This window comes from Myxine glutinosa, chromosome 1, assembly GCF_964187855.1.
Source record: "Myxine glutinosa chromosome 1, kmMyxGlut1.1, whole genome shotgun sequence".
Lineage (NCBI taxonomy): Eukaryota > Metazoa > Chordata > Myxini > Myxiniformes > Myxinidae > Myxine > Myxine glutinosa.
Window position 1 is genome coordinate 137,863,484 of NC_136261.1, and position 12,207 is coordinate 137,875,690.

Below are 12,207 nucleotides of genomic sequence, written 5' to 3' on the forward strand. Positions count from 1 at the left end.
ATGTGGTAAGTCCTTGTCCTGATAACCAAACTCGCTCAGACGAGTTAGCAGCTGGATCTGCTAGTGAGGAAAAAATAGATAAAGGGGAAAGTCCTTGCGACTGTGAGGATAACGTTAACCCTTCCCTGACAGATAAAAATGAAAGGGATGATGAGGTGGGGGACATACTTATAGCCACAGAGGATATGGTAAATTTGGAAGGGTCTGCAAAGAGTGCGGAGGTCCTTGACCCTGTAGAATTGCTGTTTCCAAAACTAAGTGTTCAGCAAATAGGAGGAAAAGATGCAGATCAAGATGAAGCACTTGATTCTGATGAAACCTCTTCTACTCCACTCTTTAGTGCTTCAAGTGCTCAAGAGAGTGAGGCGTGTGATGACAATACCATCACCATGGTTTCTCAAGAAAATGTTATCAAGTTCCTTGAAGAAACGTTCAGGAAAAGACATGTAAAAATCAAAGACTACTTTCCAAATCTGCATGATTTTATTTTGACTGCAAAGAACATGATTCGTGAACCTTATCAGGTTAACATGTCAGAACCTCAATTCCAGAGGCTAAGAAAATGTGTAACTCGAGCGGGCAAGGAACTTTATGAATAGTTAACAGAGTGGAGATAAAAGTAGCATCCTTAAACATCAACGGTGGTCGCAGTTGTGTGCGTCGCCTCCAGGTGTTTCAAATGTTTCAGAATGAAAAAATTGATGTGCTGATGTTACAAGAGACGCATGCAAATCAGTCTTCTGAGGTTGAGTGGCATAAAATCTTTAAAGGTTGTCACTTTTTCTCCAGTGCTTTTGTTGATGCCAAGGCTGGTGTTGCAGTAGTCTTACATCCTAGACTCCAGCCGTGGGAGATCAGATGTAGAGAAATTTGCAAGGGCCATTTACTATCTGTGGAGTTTGTCAGCGGTAACCAAAAGATTTGCATGACTAATGTATACTGCCCTAGTGCGAACTCTGCAAGAAGTGCTTTTCTTCACAAGTTAGCAGGTTTTTTAAGCACTATTGACCTGTCCATGTTGGTTTGCTTGGGGGGAGACTACAACTGTACCCTCAACCCACAACTTGATAGAAACACTCCTGAGCCTCATCCACCGAGTGCAAGGCCTTTGGCACAGCTCATTAAAAAATTTCAACTTGTGGATGTGTGGCGGGTACAGAACCCTAATATCCGGCAGTACACGTGGGTTTGTGCCGCAAGAAATCTTTTGACAATGGCTCGTTTGGATAGAATTTATGTTAACCATGATAAGGTAAATCTTGTCAAGAATTCATATATACTGAAACGCAAAAGAAACTTACCACCTTTGAAACCTTTAAATATCAACAATAACACTGCATGTAGTAAATGTGTGAACTTATTTGCGGACAATAGTGTCCTCACTGTCAGACAAAACGGTCACGGATGGTCACTTGAACCTTCAATGGTCACTTCATAGCACAGCTGTTGAACAGCCGTTTTGACTGTCAGTGATTAGCCAAGGGGTACGGGATGATTTTAATGAGCTGCACGTGATGTCTTGATATTGGCTTTAAAAAGGCCAGTGCAAAATGGGCATTTTGACCGAAAAATTTGACCATTTTGACCAACTTCAAAAAGACCGAAAACGCAAAAGAAACTTACCACCTTTGAAACCTTTAAATATCAACAATAACACTGCGTGTAGTAAATGTGTGAACTTATTTGTGGACAATAGTGTCCTCACTGTCAGACAAAACGGTCACGGATGGTCACTTGAACCTTCAATGGTCACTTCATAGCACAGCCGTTGAACAGCCGTTTTGACTGTCAGTGATTAGCCAAGGGGTATGGGATTATTTTAATGAGCTGCACGTGATGTCTTGATATTGGCTTTTAAAAGGCCAGTGCAAAATGGGCATTTTGACCGAAAGATTTGACCATTTTGACCATTTTGACCAACTTCAAAAAGACCGAAAACGCAAAAGAAACTTACCACTTGTTTGAAATGTAATAAAATTGCAACAGTTCAAAATAAAACAAACCAACAATTGCTAATTGAAACATTGGCATTTTATTGATGACATGTCAAGTTTTTGACCAAGATACACCATCTCATCAGTTTGTTCTACAGTACAGAACAGCACAGGGTGCAATGTCAGTCCCCTTTCAATAGCGTGTGTGGCCACCATTGTTTTGGATACAGGCAGTGCATCATCGGCGTATACTGCCTACCAGTCTTTGGATGGATTGCTGCTGGATTCTGTCCCACTCAGTCCTCAATGTCTGAAGCAGCTCTGCCCATGTCCTGGCCCTGCCAACTACGCGTCTCCCAAGCTCATCCCACAGGTGCTCTATGGGATTCAGGTCAGGGGAGAGCGCAGGCCACTGCATGGTGTTGATGTTCTCGCCTTGGAGAAATGCAGTGGTAAAGCGAGCAGCATGGGGACGAGCATTGTCATGCTGAAAGGTTCTCAGTTCTGGGTGGTCTAGCAGGAATGGCAGCAGATGAGGTCGCAGGATGTTATCCACATACCGCTGGGCGTTAAGATTCCCATCCACAACCACCAGTGGCGTCCTGTACCGGCCTGATATGGCGGCCCACACCATCACACTTGGGCCACCCCACCTGTTGGCTTGACGCACGCAACAATCGGCATATCGCTTGCCAGTTCTTCTCCAGACACGCTCACGCCCATCAGGACTGTCCACACAGAACCTTGACTCATCGCTGAAAGCGACCTCGTTCCACTGCGCCAAGGTCCACCGCTGATGCTGCTGGCACCATCTCTGTCGGTTGCGGTGATGGGCAGCCGTCATCATGGGGCCTCTGTATGGTCTTCTGGCAGTAAGGCCATAGTCATGCAGTCGTCTTCGTGCAGTATCATTGGAGATCCGTGGGTTTGCACGCCCGGAGTTTCTGCCGCAGTGCGGGATGCTGGACGGAATCGATCCCGCAGGTGACTTCGGACCATCTGCCTGTCCTGCCTTGCAGTGGTGACTCTTGGCCTCCCTGATCGAGGTCTGTCATCTGCAGAGTTGTGGAGGGTGTCTCTGTCCACCAGGGCCGATATCGTCTGGTGTGAACAGCCAAGGCGACGTGCCACCTCACGGTAGCTCAGTCCGCCTTGCAGCATGCCCTGGGCACGCTGACGTTGATCCCTTGACAATCGTGGCATGTTGATTGAAATGCCCATTTTGCACTGGCCTTTTTAAAGCCAATATCAAGACATCACGTGCAGCTCATTAAAATCATCCCGTACCCCTTGGCTAATCACTGACAGTCAAAACGGCTGTTCAACAGCTGTGCTATGAAGTGACCATTGAAGGTTCAAGTGACCATCCGTGACCGTTTTGTCTGACAGTGAGGACACTATTGTCCACAAATAAGTTCACACATTTACTACACGCAGTGTTATTGTTGATATTTACAGGTTTCAAAGGTGGTAAGTTTCTTTTGCGTTTCAGTATATAAGGCCATCTGGTTTTTCTGATCATCACATGGTTGTTGTTGTATGTGGCCTACCTCATCACGTGTGTAGAAGTGCATATTGGACTTTCAATGTCAAACTTTTACAAAGTGAGCATTTCAAAGAAGCATTCAGAATGGTATGGAAGGAATGTGAAATGCAAAAGTTTTCCTAACTAAATTTAAGGCAATGGTGGGATTGCACAAAATCCCAAATTAAGTGTTTTTGCCAGCAATACTGTCGTTATAATACCTGTAACACACTCGGTGTGATAACTGCCTTAAAAAACGATATACTTTATTGTGAGCAGAAATCTGGAATGTCCAACGAAAATGTCCAGCAGTTGTCAGAGAAAAGAACACTACTGGCTGAAATGGTGAGAGAGCGTGCATCTGGTGCTTTCGTCCGACTGCGAATGGACAATATCCAACTTGACAAACCAAACAAAGACTTTTTCAACCTGGAAAAGACAGCCAAGACCCCTCAACAAATTCACGCTTTGCGCTCTTCTGCCGGTGCGCTTCTGTCTTCTCAAAGTGACATCAAAGATGAATTACGAAACTTTTATTCAAAGCTGTTTGCCTTAAGAACTGTGAACCAGGAAAACAGAAACGAGATGTTTGAACTGCTCCCATCTTTGTCTGAAGACCAGCGACAACAACTGGAGCCTGGCATCTCTCTCGGAGAACTTACTGTTGCTCTTAAAGGAATTCAAGATGGGAAAGCCCCTGGACTTGACGGCCTCCCAGTTGAATTTTACAAGGCCTTTTGGGACATTCTAGGCCCTACTCTACTTGACATATTTCATGATAGCCTTGAACAAGGTGAATTGCCACTAAGTTGCCGGAGGTCAGTTTTGTGTCTCCTTCCAAAAAAAGGGAACTTGCAAGACGCCACAAATTGGCGGCCTGTGTCACTCCTAAATACGGACTATAAAATATTGTCGAAGGCGCTCGCGATACGTCTAAAGGAAGTCATCCCCCTTTTGATTGATATTGATCAGTCTTATTGTGTTCCTGAGCGTTCTATTTACGATAACATTTTTTTGGTGAGAGACTTGATCAGTCTCGGTCGTACTACATCTCATGGTTTTGGTTTGGTTCTTTTAGATCAAGAAAAAGCTTTTGACAGTGTTGACCATTCTTTTTTGTTTGCTGTACTACAGAGAGCTGGTTTTGGACAAAATTTTGTTTCCTATGTTAAGTTGTTGTATGAAAATGCATCCTGTCTGTTGAAGGTAAACAACAGCTTATGTTGCCCTTTTCCCTTTCAGCGAGGCATCCGTCAGGGCTGCCCGCTTTCAGGAATGCTATACAGTCTCTCGGTCGAACCTTTACTAGCTTTGCTCCGAAACTCAGTGGAAGGAGTCTCCTTAACAAAAAACCACAAAATGGTTTCTTCAGCTTATGCGGATGACATTTGTGTTGCTGTTTCCAGCCAAAATGATGTGGGTGAGGTCTTTCGATGTCTGTCCCAGTTTGAGCTCGCCTCCACGGCAAAAGTAAATTGGAACAAAAGTGTTGCCTTATGGGTGGGCCCCAGTCCACCTTCCTCAGCTCTGCCTGTGTTACCAGGAGGAATGCAGTGGAACAAAGAGGGGTTTAAATATTTAGGGTTATTTCTCGGAGTCCAAGCATATGAACAAAAAAATTGGGAGGGTTTCTTGGAAAGAATTAAGCAGAAACTGGCTAGATGGAAACGGTTGCACCACCTTCTATCGCTTAAGGCAAGGGTGACAATAATAAATAACCTGGTGGTTCCTTTTATTTGGCATAAAGTTATCCCCCTCCAACCTCCGAGATACTTGGTCACAGGCATTCAGAGGGTTCTAACTCAGTTTTTCTGGGGAGGCCACCATTGGCTTGGACCAGACACGGTGTGCAGACCCCGAAATGCAGGTGGCCAAAGCTTGATACATGTTCCGAGTCGGATAATGGCTTTCCGCATGTGGACGATAAAGCGTTTATTGTATGGTGAGTGTGTCCCGTGGCGGCCTCTCACAAACGCTTGGCTGCAGGAAGCAGATGGGTTGAAGTATGACCGAGAGCTCTTCCTCATGGACCTGCAGCATGTCAACACGACTCTGCTCCCCGAGTTTCATCAGAGCCTCTGAATGCCTGGCAAGTCCTTGGAATACAACGATTAGAGGTGTCCTACGATGCAAAAAAATATATGCATGAGCCATTGATTCTGAATCCTTTATTCCCTGAAATTTCAACCTCCAGGTCATTTATGCATTGCTTCACCTGTAATGGAATAAACAGAGTGCGAGACCTGATGAAGCCTTCCCTAAAGGGATGGTTATCCACCGGTTCTCTCACATCAAAAGTGGGGGTTCGGTCATCTAGAATGGTGGACAAAGTTTTGAGAGTTGTGATTAAAACTTTCAGGGAATTAAATATCGGGTGGACTGGGGCAGATGAAGTGGTGGACTCTCGTCTCTATTTCCCCGAGCTCCAAGTCACCTCAAAAAAACAACAGGGTGTCTTCTCAAAGTCAGATGGTTGCGGTGTGTTCCATGTGATGGGAAAAAAAGTTATTTATGGGATATGCCAAGAGGTGCTTATACCGGGTTTCACAAAACCTTTAAAAAATCGGTGGGATGAGATCATTCCGGCTAATTCGTTCCTATCTCCAGTGTGGAAAGAGATGTATAGGTCTCCAACCTTAGGTCGAACCGGAGACTTAAATTGGAGACTAGTTCATCAGGCCCTGGTCACCAAATACTTACTTAATAAGTTTGATCCTTCTGTACTGAATGTTTGTCCTTTTGTGAAGAGGCTGAAAATGTGACCCATGCTTTTGTGAAATGTAAGAGATTGGTACCCCTTTTTTGTTTCCTCCAACAGCTCTTTTATAAATTTCAGTTTGTTTTTTCTGTTGCAATTTTTGTGTATGGCATTGAAAGGAGCACCAAGAACAAGACAGCGGTCCCTTTCTTGAATTTTCTGTGCGGAATTGCTAAACTCGCAATATATAAAACTAGAAAGATCAAATTGAGTGGCAGAGATGAAAATGTGCTGTTTTGCTTCAAAGGAATAGTGTCGGCCCGGATAAGTTTCGGCAGTGTGAACGACGATTGTTTTACAGATGAGGTGTTGAGTTTGTTTTTGTAAATTATACTTACGCTCAATGTCCACATATACATGTATATACATTCTTTTTGCTTGTACAACTTTCTTTTTCTTGTAAAAATTTTGCGGTGTTCTTCCATGTGTGTTTTGATACTTTTATAATAAAAGCACATAAAAGTCAAAAAGTCTCTCTCTCTCTCTCTCTCTCTCTCTCTCTCTGCTATGCCAGTAAAAGTGACTATCATTTGAATATATTCCGCTAAGTTATGAATAAAAGAAATTATGATTTAGAGACTGATCATTTTTAAACACTTGTCAACAGATACATGATGGTGAGAACATACAAAAGGAAGACAGAGAGGGGCAATTATGGCCAAAGCAACTTGTCTGCAGCCTTGACAGCAGTGAGCGAGGGACTTCCACTCATTCGTGCCAGCAAGGACTTTGGTGTTCCGGCACGTACCCTACGAAGGCACAGAGACCAGCAAGTAGCAGCACCTGGTGTGCTGAATTTTGGGAGATATAAGAACGCCCTTCCTCCTGAGATCGACGCGCAGCTGAAAGCACATGTAACGGAGATGCAGAGGCGACTGTACGGTCTGAGGATGCGGGTCATGCAGCGTCTAGCGTTTGATGTTGCTGAGAAGGCTCAAATTAGCCACCCTTTCAACAGAGAGTCCCGGATGGCAGGAAAGGACTGGGTCCAGAACTTTCTCTCCCGTCACGACCTCACCCTCAGGCAGCCTCAAGCAACCAGCATAGCGCGTGTTGTGGGCGTCAATAAACCCAGGGTCCAGGGTTTCTTTGACCTCTTCAAGGAGTGTTTGACAGCTGAAGACTACACCCCTTCAAGAGTGTGGAACATGGATGAGACAGGGCTGACAACTGTTCAAAAGCCCGGGAAAGTCATGGCCACAAAAGGTGCTCGACAGGTCGGCAAGGTCACAAGTGGTGAGCGAGGAGTTCTGGTGACACTTGTGTGTGCCTGCAGTGCAGCTGGTGTCTTCCTACCTCCAATGTATATTTTCCCCCGTAAGCGAATGGTGGACACCCTCATGAAAGATGCTCCGCCACAATCTGTTGGGTACGCAAGTTCAAATGGCTGGACAGATTCAGACTTGTTCATACTTTGGCTCCGCCACTTTGCTAATTTCACAAACGCCTCCCTGGACAACCCGCAAATCATTCTCCTTGATGGACATCACAGTCACAAGACTCTTGGAGCTATCAAGTTTTGTCGGGCGAATGGGATTGAGCTACTCACCTTACCCCCTCACAGTACTCACAAGCTGCAGCCACTTGATCGCACTTATTTCAAGCCACTCAAAAGTGCTTTCAATGCTGAAGCTGACAGTTGGATGGTGGCCAACCCAGGACGACGTATCACAGTCTATGACATGGCTGGTCTGTCACGGAAAGCATTTCTACGCACAGCGTTGCCCGAAAAGGCAGTGAATGGCTTCAAGACTTGTGGCCTTTGGCCATTTGATCCAAATGTGTTCACCGACGCCGACTTTGAAGGGGCATTGGTGACTGATGAGCAGATGTGTGGGCAAGAAGCAAGTACCCCTGACCAGCCATCCTCAGGAGATGTAAGTTCACCAGTTGTCATGCAGCCAACCACGTCAGACCCAGGTGAACTTCTTCCTGAAGAATGTGAATCCACCCCAGCAAATCCCTCAATCTGTGTTGAAGACAGGCAAGACCAAGGACCATCTCCCTCACCTTCTTCATCTGACAACGGAATGCAGGTGATACCGACGTCTGGTGATGGCCGATGTTTTTTCCGCAGTTTAATCATTGGGATGGACTCAAAGTTACAAACAGCGGAGAGATCAGAGCATGGATCATTGAGAAATCAGGTACTAGAGATGTTTGAGAAGAGTCAGGCAGATGGACTTCGCGCAAAAGTTATTGCACACATGTGTGAAAATTATGATGACTTCAAAGACCTGGACGTCGAAACCATCAACGCCGACCTGCCCAGATGGCTCCGATACTCATCCATGGAGCATCGAATCGATGCCATGTCGGATCCATTGTCCCTGCCGGGCAAGCTGGAGATCACCGCCACCAGCAAAGTCCTTCAGAAACAAATCATAGTTTACAACTGGGATAACGTTGTGGTTCAACGTTATGGAGACGTTGACAGACACCACCAGCCCCTGATGGTGCAGTTCACCAGTGTTGGTCAGGATGTCGGGCACTACAACTGCATCGTTCTGCCCAGCCTGCGACCAGAGCGACTAACACTAGAAGTTAGAAGTGAGGCGCCCACGTCACAGCCGCCAATCCCCCAGCCATCCACATCTTCTACCAGCACAATCAGGGAAATAATCCATGGGCTTTCTCCGCTGCCCAAAATATCAATCAAGAGGCCAAGAGCCAGAAAAACAGAGTCAGCAGCCGTGCTGACCTCTTCGCCATACAAGGCAGCACTAGAAGAGAAGCAGGCAAAGAAGAACCCCAAGAAAAACTCAGACATAGCACTAGAAGAGACGCAGGCAAAGAAGAACCCCAAGAAAAACTCAGACAAAGAACAAAAGCAGAAGAAGAAGAGAGTGCAGCAAACAAACCCCACAAACGGCAAAACGAGGAAGCAAGGAGAAGAGGAAGAAACAAGTGAGGAGGAAGACTGGCCTTGTCTTATATGCTGTGAGGAGTACAGCCGTGCCAGACCCAGGGAGGTGTGGGTGCAGTGCCAGTTGTGCCTTCATTGGGCACATGAACAATGTACGCCAGGACTGGCCCAGTTCCTGTGCCCAAACTGCAAGTCGGATGTCTCGGACTGACATGTGCCCATGACTGTTTGAATTTGACCAAGTCACAATTCATGACATTTTGTATTTACAGTGAAATTTCCTCTATGTAGGAGACTATGTTTTTCTAGTCAGACGTTAGTATTATCTTCTTTTTATGTAATTCGGAAGTAAGGGGCAAAACGCTCACTTCTCAGGGGCAACACGCCCACAGTAAGCGTTTTGCCCCAACCTGGTGGGCGTTTTACCTCCGGCATGGGGCAAAGAGGCCAAAAAAAAAATCTATATTTTCACTTCTTGTTCTTTTTCGTTTTTTTCTATCTTGGTGTGCTTGTGCTATTATGTAGCGCTAATGTGTCCTTATTGTTTGCATTTACTTTTAGTTCTCTATAGCTGCAACAGGAGCAGATATCAGCAATCTTGCTTAATGTGGGCGTCTTGCCCCACGCTACCCTATTGCAGCGCAATACTCAGAATGCTTGTTTACCAATCGATTGCTCTGAAACCCGATACAGCCTTTCTTCTCGATAGTCCGCAGGATCGCCCAGTCTTATATTCTTCAATTTCGGATCATGTGGGATCCCCCACATCTCAACCTCATGAGATAGATGACCGTCAGCCCACTTGGGATATTTATTTTTTACAGCTCCCAGACTTTTCCCCCCTATTTAATAATGGGTCCATGAAATTATATCTCTTCAAGAACGTATTTTGGCATGCAATTGTATCAACTAACAAGACACTCACTTTGAAGGCTTAATAATGTCAGCTACTTGTGTGCTGTTATCCTAATATGATGGACGCAATCTCTGTTGCAACTCACCAGTGAACTCTCATATTTATATAACCTACTTTATCATGAAAAACGTGGGGTAGCATAGGAGGGGGAAACGAGGGGGAAGGAGAGAAGGCGATGGGTGATGTTCACTAGAAATCACAATTAATTAGACTCCGTCCCAGACACGGTCTGTTGGCTGGCCTCCCGACTCGCAATTGGCACGCGTCTCTAGATGACTGAAAATGCGCAACAATGAATTTCCTTGAACCTCAAATAAGAAACGTCATGCTGGTCCATTCATCTTCCCAGTTTGCTGCCATGGGGAGCCACAGGCCGAGATCATTCCCATGGCCTTGATCATCTTATTCAAAATGCTCCCTTTGATTAATGGATTTGTCTCACACTGGAAATAGAAATTCTCTGTGCGAGACAAAACTATCTATCGAATAGGCTATGCGATATTCTACAGCAGATGGCATTTGTGAATTACTTTGAGAAGAAAAGCCAACTTTGCAAATTTCATCTCAAAATAAATATTTTCGTGGTTGTTATGGCTGTAATGTAGTTTTTTGCGTTGTTGGAATTATTTAATAGGAGCAACTAAGCGTCAATGCCAACATGAGTGAACATGCTTCTTAAATCAATTTTAGCAACAATACTCTGGAATGGAAATATACTACACTGAATGGTCAACACTTGCTGGCTTTTCCTTTTACAGGAGGGCCCTGGAGGCCACACTAGTGGGAACTAATTTGTGTGTTCTTTGAAACTCTTGTTAAAATAGCATTGTTCTTACAACCTTCATTCTGATGGAGAAGTCCTTCTTACCCATGTGTTCTTCTGTGTGATCATGAACACGCATCTCGTTTTTAACTCATGGGGTTAAACCATAGATTTAACTAAAGACCCAGGTGAAATTTAACTAAAGACCCATGAAATAAAACACGCATAGTTTTAACCCTTAGGGGCATAATCCAAAGGGCAAAGCAGTCTAGAACAGTGTTTGTCCGTCCATATGTATGTATGTATGTGTCCCCTCAAACGTATACCAATCAGAGCTGAGGATCTGGTCACATGACAGGGTGATGTGATTACGTCTGATGTCATTACAGCGGCACAGCGGCTGATTCTCCACACACCGCCATTTTGATTTATATGCCGTTCATGCCAAACATATTGTCGAACCTGTCATATATCACAATCGCCATGCTCTTCATTTACGTTTTTCATCCATTGTAAAACACAAACAAACCGATTGTTAAAATGATCATCAAATATCGAAATCATATACGTTACGAATCTTCCAACAATACGGTATGTTTAGGCCTTAGGCATTATGCCTCACCTTCGGACCGCTTCGGACAAATTAAGCCCAGGTTTCTTAATACAATAGTGTATCGTTTCAGTGGTATCGTTTTCGTAATAATAATAATAATAATAATAATAATATAGTAAATATAGCCATAACACTTTAATCCCAATGTCGTGAATACAGAGTTAATAGATTGAAGCGGTGTATGGTTCATGAATCAATGATATAAGCGGTGTCCGGCACTAATATTAATAACCGCAGACGTAAGGAATTAGCTTAGGTTTTTTGATAGTAATATCATTTTCGAAATAATGATAACGTAATGTTAATATTATAGTAAATCTAATCATAACACTAATCCCTTCGTAGTGACTGCAAACTTAATGGAAGTTAAAATATATCATGTTCTACATATTAAAGTAGCGGCAGTTTTGTGTCTTTTATGTCACTACGTCTATGATGTCATTATGACAGCCGACTCCACTGACCGACATTTTAATTTACTAGTACACCCGCTCACTACGGGAGCTGCAAGAAGGGTCATTCCTCTTTGGAGTATATAGATTACAGTCGATTTATGGTCGGGTCTCAAGAACATTGGATGTGTGTTCATTTACCAAGTTTCTTGTGGAGAGATCGCCAAGTGGTTTTAGCATTCAAACAAGCACTCCATTCAAAACCGTTAAGGAACGGCTAGCTTGGCAAGCGCTGGCTAGCTGCTTGGTAAATGAGCACAACCCCAACCCTTGTGTGGTATATAGATTACAGTAGATCTTTCCTCAGTTCTGTAAGTAAAACTTACTTCACGGATGTCAGGATTCCTCCAAATTTCTTTGTTTAATGTTATTAACAGAAT